The 15,622-nt window shown below is 41.9% G+C and overlaps 1 protein-coding gene across 1 annotated transcript in view; it reads right to left on the bottom strand.

The window, feature by feature from the left end:
• The window catches only part of Dipk1a (divergent protein kinase domain 1A), a 58,455-nt gene that overhangs the window by 15,645 nt on the left and 27,188 nt on the right, over positions 1–15,622 (bottom strand). The window lies entirely within an intron of this gene.

Raw genomic sequence — 15,622 nt, forward strand, 5'->3', positions numbered from 1 at the left:
ATAATTGGACATTTATTTTCTAAGTCTGAAGCTTCAATGGTCTGACACAAACAGTACGACAGAGGACTATGGAGAACTGAGCAAACACATTATAAAGATATATAAACAAACAAGGAAACACCAGTTCTGCTTGTGCAGTCACAAGCCAGTTTCTCACACTGGAAAACAGTGGGATTCTGTGAGCACTGAGAGCAGGCAAAGAAAGCAGAGAGAGCCGTAAGTGCACCTGCAGAAGCCATGAGCGCAAAGGAAAGAGGCTCAGGAAATAGCGAATTCTGTTGGCTCTCTTCACTGTCTTTGTGCAGTTGGTGACTCTTAGTGTGAATGGTGATGCCTAGTACCAAAAGCTCAGTACAGTAAATGCAGTAACATGAGAAGTCCTTGAGGTTTATTATTAAAATTTAAAAGGGCCTTTAATGTAAAGTGTTTTTTGTACCTTTCTAAATGAAGTCATAAAAAATGCAGAAAGAATTCCATGTTAAATCATGTAAATGATAATGGGATACATGCTAAGGGATTTGTTTGAAAGAGTTTTAAAGTTACCTGGCCCTAACATGAGATCTCGTCTTCAGACACAAACTACTATGTAACAGTATTATGAAATTAAATGACACAGTGCTGGAGGACAGAGCACACTGCTGGGTCCACAGTAAGTCACTGAGCAAGAGATCAACAAAGCTGTTATTAGCCACTACCTTCTTTCTGGACTTGCCAAAAAGAAAACTGAATCTGAATCTGATCAAGCCTTTCCTGCAATTCGTGATTTACAGGAAAGAGCAGAATCAGACCAAGGAACAAGAAGGGCAGTGAGTGACATGAGGAAGCAGACGCCAGGCTGTGGGGAATACTGGAACAAAAACAACCCTGTCAACCCTGTCTCTTCAACAAATAGAGTATGGGGGAAAAGCATAGCAGAATCTTTTTGTTTGTTAGTGGGGCTTGAACTAAGAGCCTGGGCACTGTCCCTGAGCTTTTTCAATCAAACCTAGTGCTCTACCACTTGAGCCACAGAGCCACTTCCAGTTTTCTGTTGGTTAGTTGGTAATTAAGAGTCTCATAGCCTTTCCTGCCCGATCTGGCTTCGAACTGTGATCCTGAAATCTCAGCCTCCTGAGTATAGGTGTAAATCACTGGTGTCCAGTTAGCAGAAACTTATGGATTAGGAAATAGAAAACTGCCAGGTGCCTATAATCCTAGCTACTCAGGAGGCGAGATCTGAGGATGAAGGTTCAAAGCCAGCCCCAACAGAAAAGTCCGTGAGACTCTTATCTCCAATTAACTCCCAGAAAATTGGAAATGGTACTGTGGCTCACGTGGTAGAGCTCTGGCTTTGAGCTGAAGAGCTAAGGGGCAGCATGATAGAAAACAAGGATATGAAAAGATTAATTTTTGAGGTGTGGGAATAGTTCTGTGGTAATATTTAAGTATTTTGCTTTGCCCCCATCCCAGTGAGCTACATTCCTCTTCTTCCTCTGACATAACATTAAATTGAAAAATACCCTGCAAGAGACTGGTCCGATAAGTGCCAAAGTTTTTGCAGAGGATGCTCCAGGCACTTTGTAGATACACACACAGAAAGAAGAGCACCCATTTTTACTCCAGCATGCCATGGGAAACAGCTGTGATGTGGGGGAAACACAAAACAGTAGAAGGACCTTCATGTATCCTTTAAGATCTACAGATTCTGTAGCCTTACATCTTAAAATGACAGAAGAAAGAAATTGCCATAAATGATATCTATAACTATGACCTAATTTTCCCCCCCAGGATGTCACTGGCTAAAATGTTTCTAGTGGTCTGTTCTATACCAATTATAGAGGTAATCTAGTCTTTGGTTACCAAATGTGGTCTGACACACTTGTTTATGTTAAACTGTCTAAAATTACTGCCTAGCAGCTTCTTTACTCTGCTGATTTTGTGCCTGGATACTAACAGAACATAGCTTTATTCCAAATTATGCTTCTAAAAATCATGACAATAGTTTCAGTAAATCCACTAGAGCAGTAATTGTTAACTGGAGTCAATTTTGTCTCCTAAATGTGTACATGGCCATGTCTGGAGACAATTTTTGTTCCATAACTGGGGATTACTACTGGAATCTTGTGGGTGGAGTCAGGAGACACTGCTAAATTTCCAACAATATGTGTAATAGTTTTCCATAACAAAGCATTGCCAGCCCCATGTGTCCACTGTATATGATACTGTTAGTTTATTTTAAACTAGCCTTTAATGTGTAAACTAGCAGTAATTTAGAAAATATTGTCACATCTGTCTAGAAATAACATATAATTGTTTATGAGTAAATTACCAATCTTTTGTTGTAAATAAAATTTACTGGGGATACAACATATGTGCAATGAAAACAAATTTTTTCTGTCAATCTCACTTGAAAGACTGGCAGCAATTTTTCTTCTTTTCAAGTATTGCCCAGCTGGGCACAAGTGGCTCATGCCTGTAATCCTCAGGACATTAAGATACAGGGATCATGGTATCTCCAATTAACCACTCAAAAACTGGAAGTGATGCTTTGGCTCAAGTGGTAGAGAGCTAGCCTTGAGCACAGGGACAGTGCCCAGGCCTTTAGTTCAATCCCACAACTGATCAAATAATAATAATAATAATAAAATAAAAAATTGAGAGGCTGGGAAGGTGGCTCAGTGGTAGAGCACTTGTCTTGCATGCCTGAGGCCCTGGGTTCAATTCCTCAGCACCACATAAGCAAAAAGAAAAAAAAGCCGGAAGTGGGGCTATGGCTCAAGTGGTAGAGCGCTAGCCTTGAGCTGAAGAGCTGAGGGACAGCGCCCAGGCCCCGAGTTCAGGCCCCATGACCGGACCCAAAAAAAAACCCCAAAAAACCAACAAAACAAAACTAAAAATCTTTAATCTTGTTTACATAATTTTACAGGGTTTAAGGGTATGGCTGAAAGTTGGTAAAATGCCTGCTTATTAGCAAATACAAGGCCTGAGTTCAAATGCCAACTCTAGTACTGAAACAACCTATAATTTTATAGAATTTTTTGTTTTGTTTTGTTTTGCCAATCATGGGGCTTGAACTCAGGACCTGGGCACTGTCCCGGAGCTTCTTTCTTTTTTTTGGGGGGGGGGGAAGGGGCAGTCCAGTCGTGGGGCCTGAACTCTGGGCCTGGGCGCTGTCCCTCAGCTCTTCAGTTCAAGGCTAGACTCTACCACTTGAGCCACAGCAACACTTCTGGCTTTTTCTTTTTGCTTATGTGGTGCTGAGGAATCAAACCCAGGGCCTCAAGCATGCAAGGCAAGTGCTCTACCACTGAGCCACCTTCCCAGTCCCCCGGAGCTTCTTTTGCTCAAGGTTAGCACTCTACCACTTGAGACACAGCACCACTACTTCTGGCTTTTTCTGTTTATGTGGTACTGAGGAATCGAATCCAGGGCTTCTGGCATGCTAGCTAGCACTCTACCACTAAGCCCCATTCCCAGCCCCTACAGAAATTTTTAAACGAACAAAAATAATACTCTAATCATTTCTATTGCTTGCTTGCTTGCTTGCTTGCATGCGTGTGTGTGTGTGTGTGTGTGTGTGTGTGTGTGTGTGCGCGTGCACATGCACAGGCCCCCAGGTGCACATGCCTGTATACTGGTATTGGGACTTGAACTCAGGGCCTGAGCACTGTCTCTTAGTTTTCTCTTAAGGCTAGTGCTTTACTACTTGAGCTATAGCCAGAAGTATAGCTGCAAATTTTTATTTGATTTCAACATAAAATTTTCATAAAGTTTTAATAAGAAGCAGATGATTTTCTTCACATTTTCTCTGAATGTTGGTTTATTTGCCTAGAGGCAAATGACATAAAAACACACGAATACCTGGGAATTAATTGAATAAGGTGATTCTCAATCTCATGGCTCAGCTGAAGAATAGACACATTTCAAAGAAGTATCATGATATGGGAAAATGTTCATGATGTATTTTATAAATGGAAACATTAACTTGCAAAAACAGCATGTATTAGTCTAGGAATGTGGCTTAGTGGTAGAGTGCTTGCCTAGCCTGCATGAAGCCCTGGGTTCAATTCCTTATTACCATATAAACAGAAAAAGCCGGAAGTAGCTCTGTGGCTCAAGTGGTAGAGTGCTAGTCTTGAGTACAAGAAGCTCAAGGAACTTTTCTCATGGGAACTTTTCTGCCCAGGGGGTCTTTGAACCTTGATTCTGAGATCTCAGCCTCCTGGAGTAGCTAGGATACAGGCATGAGCCACTGGCACCTGGCTACAAGTTGATTTTTCAACAGTCATCCTAAAAGGTAAACCTTTTATTTGTTAATCAATTAAAGTATAGGTGAGCATAAAATACTAACTATATCAGAGCTAGGAAGATCCTTAGTGAAATTGTTATTGGGGGCTGTTGATATGGCAGCTTGAACTAAGGGCCTTGAGCTCTTGCTTGGCTGTGCTCAAGGCTAGAGCACTACCATGTAAGCCATGTTTTTCAGCTTGACTTTTTACTTGTTAACTAGGGATGGAGTCTCACAAACTGTTATGCTTGGGCTGGCTTTGAATCATAATCCAAGGATCTCAGCCTCCAGAGTAGCTAGGATTACAGCTGTGAGGTTGATTAAAATATTTTAATACCAGGTAATAGTACATGCCCCAGAGTAAAAATGGACCATTAAGAAGGGCGGGGAAGGTGGCTAAGTGGTAGAGTGCCTGCCTTGCATGCATGAGGCCCTGGGTTCGAGTCCTCAGCACCACATAAGAAGGAAAAAAAAAACGGAAGTGATGCTGTGGCTCAAGTGGTAGAGCATTAGCCTTGAGCTGAAGAGCTGAGGGACAGTGCCAAGCCCCAGAGTTCAGGCCCCCTGACTCCCCACCCCCCAAAAAAAGTACAGAAGCTGGTCACCAGTGGCTCATGCCTGTAATCCTGGATACTCAGGAGGCTGAGATCTGAGAATCACGGTTCAAAGCCAGCCTGGGCAGGAAAGTCTGTGAGACTCTTATCTCCAATTAACTACCAGAAAACTGGAAGTGGCGCTGTCGCTCAACTGGTAGAGCACTCCCCTTGAGCTGAAGAGCTCAGGGATAGTGCCTAGGCCCAGAGTTCAAGCCCTGCAACCGACCAAAAAAAAAAAAAGTACAGAAGACAAAGTAAATGGCCTGGTCTGATATAGTCCTTTCTTAGTTGTTTTCCATGTATGTGGATATAAAAAAATGCATTATTTTTTTCAGAAAAATTGAAGTCCAATACTATAAATTATTTCTTACCACTACACCTAACACTAGACATTTTTATTATTTCTAATATTGTGCTACAATAATAAAATTATCAATAACAGCTAATATTTAATGTTATTTTACACGTGGAACTCGTTGTTGTTGTTGTTGTTATTGTTGGTCATGGGGCTTGAACTCTGGGCCTGAATGCTGTCTCTCAGCTCTTCAGCTCATGGTGAGCGCTCTACAGCTTGAGCCACCATGCCACTTCCAGTTTTCTAGTGGTTTATTGATGAGTCTCACAGACTTTCCTGCCCGGGCTGGCTTTGAACCATGATCCTCAGATCTCAGCCTCCTGAGTAGCTAGGATTACAGGTGTGAGCCACTGGTGCCTGGCTTACGTGGAACTCTTTTAAGCATTTTCTACATATTAATTTATTTAATCATCATAACTCTGTGAGCCATTGTAATGATAAATTAGTCATGGTTGGAAAATTCTGACCCACAAGCCAAACCTAGCATATCACCGGGTTTTATAAATGCAGTTCTACTGGAGCACAGTTACCCCAATTGTTAGTCTGTTGTGTAAGGCTGTTTGTGCTCTACCAGCAGACTTGATCATCCAGTCAGCAAAGTCAAATAAATTACTGTTGGCTCTTCATAGTTTGACTGCTGAACTGTTAAAACAAAAATGCTCAGCTGGGTGCTTGTGGCTCACACCTGTAATCCTAGCTATTCAGGAGGCTGAGATCTGAGGATCAATGTTCAACAGTAGAGGGGATAAGTGTTCTCTAAGAGCTCTAGGAGACAAGAACTAGTCCTCACCTTACCGATGCAGAAGCATAGGAACACACAGGGTTAAGCAAGGCCTTCCCAGTCATAAGCAGGAGGGCCCAGATTTGAATTGAGGCCACTGGCTTCAGAGCCTGTAATCACTCTACACTATTCCCTACTGTATTAAGTACAGAGATATTTGCCTGAGTATTTGATTGTCTTCAGGAGAGATTTCAATAAGTGAAATCACTATGTCAAAGGATATGTAAGAGGCTTATGATAATATATTGTTACACTGCTTTCCAAAAACATCCACTGCTTTCTCAGATGTACTTATTTTGCCATCCTCTGTATCCAGTTTGATAGCAATAACAGCTTTTGTTTTATCTTTTTCTTTTTCTTTTTTTTTCTAGTCGTGGGGCCTTAACTCTGGGCCTGGGCCCTGTCCCTTAGCTCTTCAGCTCAAGGCTAGTACTCTACCACTTGAGCCATAGCGCCATGTCCAGCTTTTTCTGCTTATGTGGTTCTGAGGAAATGAACCAGGGCCTCATGTATGCAAGGCAAGCACTCTACCACTGAGCCACCTTCCCAGCCCCTAGTTTTATTTCTTTGACAGAGGCCTTGACATTTTAATATACACTCTCTGAATGCTTAGCACTGGACCTGGCAAGTGTCTAGGACACCTAGATCATGCAACACTGAACAGAGCTGGGGACTGACCTCCCAGACTTCTAAAATGTAGAATGTCATACTGTATCTGGGGAATTTATTTCAAAGTAGTTATAGGAAGGCAAGAGAGCTAGTCAAATTTTAAAGTTTCCTCAAGGTAGGGATGACCTAGTTCAACTTCAGATTATCTTAAGAATCTCCAAGACTGAATTATTTGGGCCTGACCTAGAACAATAGAAACTCAGCAGAATATAGAATGGGCCTTCATGTTCTGTGAGCCCACAGGATGGAAAATGAGGCCCTAAGTGGGGCTTGGAAAGCAGAGAGGGGCCTCCTTCATTTGAGGTTGACAGTAAAATGCAAGGCAAGTGCTCTACCACTGAGCCACCTTCCTAGCCCAACTGACAGTAAAATGTAAAAAGCCACAGCAGTTGTTTTTAGGATAGCCTGAAAAACTGTTTGAAATAATAAAATCTTCTTTTGAAAATATTATAAATCATGTACACCAGATGGCCATTTTCAATTTTGGGATTTTTCAGACAGGTGTTAATCCAAATTTGCCTTTTCAGTTCTTTAATTCCAAGAAGGCAGAAAACAAAACAAAACCATTACAAAATGGAATGACAGCTGCTTTGATCACAGCAATGCCTGCTTAGAGGAAAAGGAGCGGATGTATAAAAATACGTGCTGAGACACTGCAGGGTTTGAGGGGCCTTCCACACTACCAGTTATTTACTGAAACATGAGTACCTACGAAAACAACAGGCTTCACTGGCCATACTGGAAAACAACCCATTCAAACATCCATGTGAAAATACACTGACAGAATTAAAATGGAGGTACAGTGCTAGCCCAGAATTCAGGCCCCCCCAAAAAAAAACAGAATTAAAATGGATAAGATGCTTAATGGTAAAGGTAATGTGACTATTACCATAAATCTCTTCAATATGCAATACATATCTAAGAAGTGAAAGACACCAGTGGATTTAAAAGTTACAGCAAAGACCAAGTGAACTTGCCACTATTTTATTTATTTATTTATTTATTTATTTTTGTTGGTATGGGACTTGAACTTAGGGTATACTCTGTCCCTGAGCCGTTTTGCTGAAGACTAGTGCTCTACCACTTTGAGCCATAGTGCTACTTCCAGTTTTCTGGTGGTTAATTGGAGATAAGGGTCTCACGGACTTTCCTACCCAGGCTGGCTTTGAACCATGATTCTTAGATCTCAGCCTCCTGAGTAGCTAGGATTAAATTGTGAACCACCAGTGTCCAGCCCCTTTGACTCTTATTTTAAGAAATTTCTAAAAGAGCTCAGGGACAGTTCCCAGGCCCTGAGAATAAGCCCCACAACTAATAAAAATAAATAAATGTTCTACTCCCCACTATTTCCTAAATTTTACATATCTATATATCTATATATCGGGATTGGAGGTGTGGCTCAGTTGGTAGAACATTAGCCAATAAGCAAAAGTGGTACTGGTCTTAGGCTAACAACAACAAAAGGACAGGAAAAAAGAAATACATCTATATAATATAGCAGTACCTGCTCAAATATTATGTTGGAAATTAAGTCTAAAACAGACTAGCAGATTAAAACAATGTGGAAATTATAGATTAATGATTAGTCTATAATATTTCTTTTCTTTTTTCTTTTCTTTTTTTTCCTGGTCCTGGGGCTTGAGCTTGGGGCTCAAGCTTGGGGCTTGGGTGCTGTCCGTGAGCCTCATTGTGCTCAAGGCTAGTGCTCAACCACCTGAGCCACAGTGCCACTTCTGGCTTTTTCTGAGTACTTTATTAGAGATAAGAGTTTCACAGGGACTTTTCTGCCTGGCCTGGCTTTGAATCAAGATCCTCAGATCTCAGACTCCTGAGTAGCTAGGATTACAGGCCTGAGCCACCAGCACCCAGCTTTGTGACTTACTCTTAAGAGGAAGGGCTAGCATGATCCTTCCTAGCCCAAGGCTGGAAAGACTGACTTCCACAACAACTCCCCAGCTCACGTGCATACCCAAGTGTTTGGGAAGAAGTGGACCTAACTTTGACATGAGCCCAAAGAATGCCCCAATTCTCTGCTAAAGGTGGCAGAGCAGAGAGAAACTCACCCAGATTCCAACAAACTGCACCCTAAGCATACAAAAAGACAGAAGACAATTTTCTTTGAATCTGCTTTTCAATAATACAACATTAGGTGCATCAGGGAGCCTAGCATGATGGGTATACCTGTAGTTCTAGTGATTTGGGTGGCAGAGATGGTAGGACCACTTGAAAAAAAAAAACTAGGTGCTGGGAAGGTAGCTCAGTGGTAGAGTGCTTGCCTTGCATGCATGAGGCCCTGGGTTCGATTCCTCAGCACCACATAAGCAGAAAAAGCCAGAAGTGGCGCTGTGGCTCAAGTGGTAGAGTGTTAGCCTTGAGCTGAAGAGCTGAGGGACAGCACCCAGGCCCTGAGTTCAGGCCACATGACCAGTAAAAAAAAAAAAACAAAAAAAAACCCCAAAAAACAAAAAAAAAAACCTAGGGGTTAGGAAAAAGAATAAGAAAGATGGATCAAGGGCTGGGAAGGTGGCTCAGTGGTAGAGCGCTTGCCTTGTATGCATGAGGTCCTGGGTTCGATTCCTCAGCACCACATACGAAGAAAAAGCTGGAAGTGGCGCTATGGCTCCAGTGGTAGAGCGTTAGTCTTGAGCTGAAGAGCTGAGGGACAGCACTCAAGCTCATAGTTCAGGCCCCATGTCTGACCAAAAAACAAAAATTAAAAAAAAAAGAAAGATGGGTCAATTTCTACAGTTGGAACTTCACTTCCTAAAAAAAATAAAAAACTGAAGGAATGTATGACTTCAGAGCTTAGAAAGTGCTTTGGCTTTCCTACTATATGCAGACAGTTCAGCTCAGTTAGGAGATTTGGCCCTCTTTGTGCCAAATAAATCATCAAGGGTCAGTCAAGCCAAACATTTAAAAAATAGGGCAGATTCCTTCAACAAGAGTAAGAAACACAAGGTAAGCTCTTTTCAACTTCTTGTTGATTCAGAGTTGATCAAACATTTAATCAAATATTCTTTTTCAACATGTGAGGGCTTAGAAAAATTTTATCAGTATTTTGCTCTTAAAATTCCCACCTAAGGGGCTGGGAAGGTGGCTCAGTGGTAGAGCACTTGCCTTGCATGCCTGAGGCCCTGGGTTCAATTCCTCAGCATCACATAAGCAAAAAGAAAAAAGCTGGAGCCGGGCGCTGGTGGCTCATGCCTGTAATCCTAGCTACTCAGGAGGCTGAGATCTGAGGATCGTGGTTCAAAGCCAGCCCGGGCAGGAGAGACCGTGAGACTCCTATCTCCAATAAACCACCAGAAAACCGGAAGTGGTGCTGTAGCTCAAGTGGTAGAGCGCTGGCCTTGAGCTGAAGAGCTGAGGGACAGCGCCCAGGCCCAGAGTTCAAGCCCCACGACCGACAAAAAAAAAAAAAAGAAAGAAAAAAGCTGGAAGTGGTGCTGTGGCTCAAGTGGTAGAGCGCTAACTTTGAGCTGAAGAGCTGAGGGACAGCGCCCAGGCCCAGAGTTCAGGCCCCACAATTGGACCCCCCCAAAAAAAATTATTGATGGGAATGTGGCTTAGTGGTAGAGTGCTTGCCTAGCATGCATGAAGCTCTAGGTTTGATTCCTCAATACCACATAAACAGTAAAAGGCAGAAGTGGCTCTGTGTCTCAAGTGATAGAGCACTAGACTTGATCAAAAGAAGCTCAGGGCTGGGCTGGGAAGGTGGCTCAGCGGTAAAGTGCTTGCCTCGCATGCACGAGGCCCTGGGTTTGATTCCTCAGCACCACATAAGCAGAAAAAGTCTGAAGAGGCACTGTGGCTCAAGTGGTAGAACGCACTAGCCTTGAGCTGAAGAGCTGAGGGACAGCGCCCAGGCCCAGAGTTCAGCCCCATGACTGGCCAAAAAAAAAAGAAGCTCAGGGACAAGATGGGGGGTGGGGAGTGGGGAGAAGAACAAGGCTGTCAAGTATCCCAGAGAACCACACTGGAAGGAAGAGCTGAGCCATCCCTAGAGACTGTGAATGAGTTGAGGAAGGGCTAGAGGAAGCCAGAGCTCTACAATTTGGGAAGCTAAGGATTACTTGTTGCTATTATTGACATTAAACAAAAAAAAATTTTTTTTAATCCTAGGTTACTTCATCCTAGGTTGCATAAGAAAAGTATGAGGCATTATTCTAGTCCTCAAAGGGTTTCAGATTCTGTTGCAGAAACAATTCTGTGTTCTAGTTTTTAAGTGCTACATAAATATACTCTGGATAGATGCATTTTGAAAGACTTACCCAGAAAAGGAGAGTGTGGAAATACAACACAAAGATGAGACTATCAGAACTAGAGAATATTCCTCAAAATGAGATGAAAAGCCCTGAAGTGAAATAAGGAAACATATACAGGGGAGTGTGGTGACTGGAAGTAAACTGTCTGGGTTCTAAGTACCTCTGAGGAAGGAGATGAGCAGGAAGGCAGCTGTGGAGCAAGTTCTTGGCCAGCTTGTCCAAAGGGTGACAAGCTTAGAGACAGACCAATTTCCTCAAGGATGGGAGAAAGGGAAGATCACAATTGGGAGGAACTAGAGGGCTGGGCCTACAGGTCCTGATAGTTAAGTAAATCAGGGAGAGAGCTGGAAAAGATTTCCAGTCAGGAGTAGCACAGTAGTAACTGTGAGATGAGCTTTAAAAGATGCATTGCTTGGGGTTGGGAATGTGGCTTAGTGGTAGAGTGCTTGCCTAGCATGTATGAAGTCCTGTGTTCGATTCCTCAGTGCCACATAAACAGAAAAAGCTGGCGGTGGCGCTGTGGCTCAAGTGGTAGAGTGCTAGCTGTGAGGGGAAAAAAAAAAAAAGCAGTTTAGGGACAGTGCCCAGGCCTGAGTTGAAACACCAGAGCTGGAAAAAAGGGAGGGGAAAAAGAAAAGGGTGCAGGAGGGAGGCTCCTGGAAAATGTGCTTCAACTTGGCTTGGTCACCTCACTAGAGGTTGGGGCCTGAAAGTTTGCTCTTAACCTCTTTAAAATGCTGAGTTAGGGTAGTCACTACCCTCTCTCACTCCTTGGCTCTCCACAATTACTTAGAGAAAGTCTTCAGTCAGCAGAACCTGTTTTAAGGTTTGCCTAAGGTCAGAGTTACTTCCCAAGGGGATTAAGACCTCATATTAACCTTCTCTATGAAGTTTAAGAATTTTAAATCAAGAGCTAAGGGAGTGGCTCTAGTGATGGAGTACTTGGCCCAGAATGCTTGAGGCCCCGAGTTGATCTGCAGCACCATTTCCCCCAAAGTAAAAACAAACAAAAACCTAAAAAGTAATGTTTAACATTCTTTTAGTTAACACAATCCTTTGAAAAATTTTTGTGTTTTCAGTTTAACTTTAATAAAATCTTTTTTTTGGGGGGGGGGTCCAGTCGTGGGGCCTGAACTCTGGGCCTGGGCGCTGTCCCTCAGCTCTTCAGCTCAAGGCTAGTGCTCTACCACTTGAGCCACAGCGCCACTTCCGGCTTTTTTCTTATGGTGCTGAGGAATCGAACCTAGGGCCTCAGGCATGCAAGGCAAGCGCTCTACCACTGAGCCACCTTCTCAGCCCCTTTAATAAAATCTTAATTGTTTGGGGCTTTCTCTTATACTACTATTTCATATGTTCTTTTTGCTTAGTAATAGTATTTTCATCTATTTTTCCTTTATTGATAATTGATCATTTTTCCACTGAAAAACAATATATGTTCATTTCAAAAGCTGAAAAATACAAGAAAGTAGATAACTAAAACAAATCATAGTCTTATAATAGTTGACTAATTTAACATTTGAATTTCTTTATCATTTCTTTAACATTTTTCCTTTCAATGTTTTTGGTTTTCCTTTTCTAACACTGCAGTGCTGCATCTTGTTTAACTGAATCTGAATCTTCTGGTAAACAATGCTTGAAGAAGAGGATTTTCCAGATGATTTTGGGGGCCCAATTATGTAATTTTATCTTGGGAAAACAGCTCAGGAACAAACTATGTTTAAGTTTAATTAAGATGCCAACCTAACACATATTCTTACAGACCAGACATTGCACTGGGTTTATCAGTGTGCTATTGCTAAGAAGACAATTAGCTAAACTCTTAGGATGTCTGCATGCCTTTGGCAGTTCTTTAGAAATCTGCAGGTCTTTAGCAATACATATTCTATTCCTATATTCATCTTGTTCTGTCTCAGCCAACTAAAAGTTTTCTTGTTTGTTCTCCAGTGATGTCCTGTGAGCATTTTAATCTGGGCACACATGAATGTGACCTTCAAGGATGAAACAAGGGGGCCAGGAAATAGACACACACACACACACACACACACACACACACACACACACACACACACACACACACACACACACACACACACACACACACACACACACACACACACACACACACACACACACACACACACACACACACACACACACACACACACACTGCAGCAATATACAACATTCTCCACACTGAATCCTTTCCCCTGAAAACTTGGGCTCAAACTCTGATAAGAAAAGTCTGTCATCCGTAGCTCCCAGTTTTTATCTCTTCTGCATTCTAAGATAATTTCTCATGTTTTCCAAATCATTGCTTCTGTATAGCTTGGTGTAAATCCTGCTTTTTTATTATCTGCAATCTGTATTATTGATTGATTTGTTTGAGCTGGTTCTGGGGGTTGAAGTCAGGGCTTTAGCCCTGTCTCTTAGCTTTTTCACTCAAGGCTGGTGCTCTACCACTTAAGTCACAGATCTACTTCTGGCTTTTTGGTGGTTAATTGTAGATTAAGAGTCTCATGGACTTTTCTGCCTAGGCTGACTTTAAACCATAATTCTCAGTTCTCAGCCTTCCAAGTAGCTAGGTGTTCGAGTGTGACCCACCAGTGCCTGGCTGCAGTCTGTATTCTAACACTGCTATTGTACTTTGCATATCTCTAACCAGCTAAGCTTACTGCTCACTTTTTCACTTCAGTCTATATTCGAGGCTTCTGTTTCCATAGACTGTTTATCTCAATAAACTACAAAGCAACTTTACAATTTCTTAATAATCAGAGAGTTAATTTTTCTTTAAATCTTCAAAACAATGCTCACTTTCTTCTGTCCTCACTTGATGATAAAGAAAACAGTTACACCTGGTATTTACAACAAACTTAGCATGCATACCACTGCTGGCCCCATTCTGTAACACATGGGTTGTAGAACACCTGCCCTAATCCACAGCTGGACAGATGATGGGCACCACCTCTAATTCCTGGAGCCTAACAGGCTTCCATCTGGTGCAGGTCTGCTAAACTAAGCTCCAATTATCAGGCTTACTGTTGCAAAGAAAATATAGAATATTAAAAATCCTGCAATCTCTTTGGTATTTACCTGAGGTGTTTTTGATTATGGACAAAATAATCCTTATCTAACTGGCTTTAGCCAAATGGAAAGATTAAGGTGAGTTTGTTTTTTGTTTTGTTTTTTGGTGCCAGTTCTGGGGCTTGAACTCAGGGCCTGGGCGCTATCCCTGAGCCTTTCTATACACAAGGCTAGCACTCTACCACTTGAGCTACAGCACCACTTTCAGCTTTTTCTCCACTTTCAGCTTTTTTTGTTTATGTGGTACTGAGGAACTGAACCCAGAGTTTCGTGTTATTTTTTAAAAAAAACTATGCCTCTACCCTCTCCTTACCCCACCTGATTTTTTTTCTTTTTTCTTTTTTTGTCGATCATGGGCTTGAACTCTGGGCCTGGGCACTGTCCCTCAGCTCTTCAGCTCAAGGCTAATGCTCTATCACTTGAGCCACAGTGCCATTTTCTGTTTTCTGAATGGTTTATTGGATAAGGGTCTCATGGACTTTCCTACATGGGCAGAATCTCAGCCTCCTGAGTAGCTAGGATTAAAGGTATGAGCCACCAGCACCCGGCCCCACTTGAATTTTTTTTTTCCAGTCTTGCTTGAACTCAGGGCCTGGGCAGTGTCCCTGAGCTTCTCTTGCTCAAGGCTAGCACTCTAGCACTTGAGCTACAGTGCCACTTCTGGCATTTTCTGTTTATGTGCTACTGAAGAATTGAACCCAAGGCTTCATGCATGCTAGGCAAGCATTCTGCCACTGAGCCACATTCCTAGCCCTGAATGTTGTTTTTAATATTAAGTTTTCCGGTAGCATTTATATAAGTTGTAAGGCAAAAACAAAAAACTGTAAAAATGTTTTTTTGGCTCAAATCTAGGGCCCCAGCAATCTCTGAGCCGATAGACATGTGTTTTATAACGTTACATAGTGAATAAACCTATAATGAACACACTTATGCAAATCTTTTTGTGGTAATATATTTCCATCTTTTACATAAAGTAGAAATGGAGGTCTCAGAAGGTGGCTCAGTGGTAGAGTGCTTGCCTTACATGCATGAGGCCCTGGGTTCAATTCCTCAGCACCACATAAACAGAAAAAGCTGGAAGTGGTGCTGTGGCTCAAGTGGTATACTGCTAGCCTTGAGCTGAAGAGCTAAGGGACAGCATCAAGGTCAAATTCAGGCCCCATTACCAACAACAACAACAAAAAAAGTAGAAATGGAATTATTGAGTCAGAGTAAGCATATATTTAACTATGTAAAGAACTGCCCATAGTATTTCTAAAAGGATGATACTTTCATATATACATATATATATATATGTATATATGAGTGGAAAATATATTTATATGTGAGAATTCAGTTGCTCTTTGTCTTACTGATTTGGGGGAGTGCAGGGAAAACATTTCATTATGATTTTAATGTTTATTTACTTAATGATTGATAATACTACATATTTTATGCTCATTAGGCATTTATATATTTACTTTGGTACAGTAAATTGTTTTTGTTTTTTTTGAGGCACTTGGGTTTGAACTTAGGGTCTCATAACTTGCTAGGAAGGCATATCACTGCTGGCACACACCTCCAGCCTTTTTCTGTGTTGGTGTTTTGTTTTTTTTGTTTCTTATGCGG

Source organism: Dipodomys merriami, unplaced genomic scaffold (assembly GCF_024711535.1).
Source record: "Dipodomys merriami isolate MVZ:Mamm:240054 unplaced genomic scaffold, mDipMer1.0.p SCAF_7, whole genome shotgun sequence".
NCBI lineage: Eukaryota > Metazoa > Chordata > Mammalia > Rodentia > Heteromyidae > Dipodomys > Dipodomys merriami.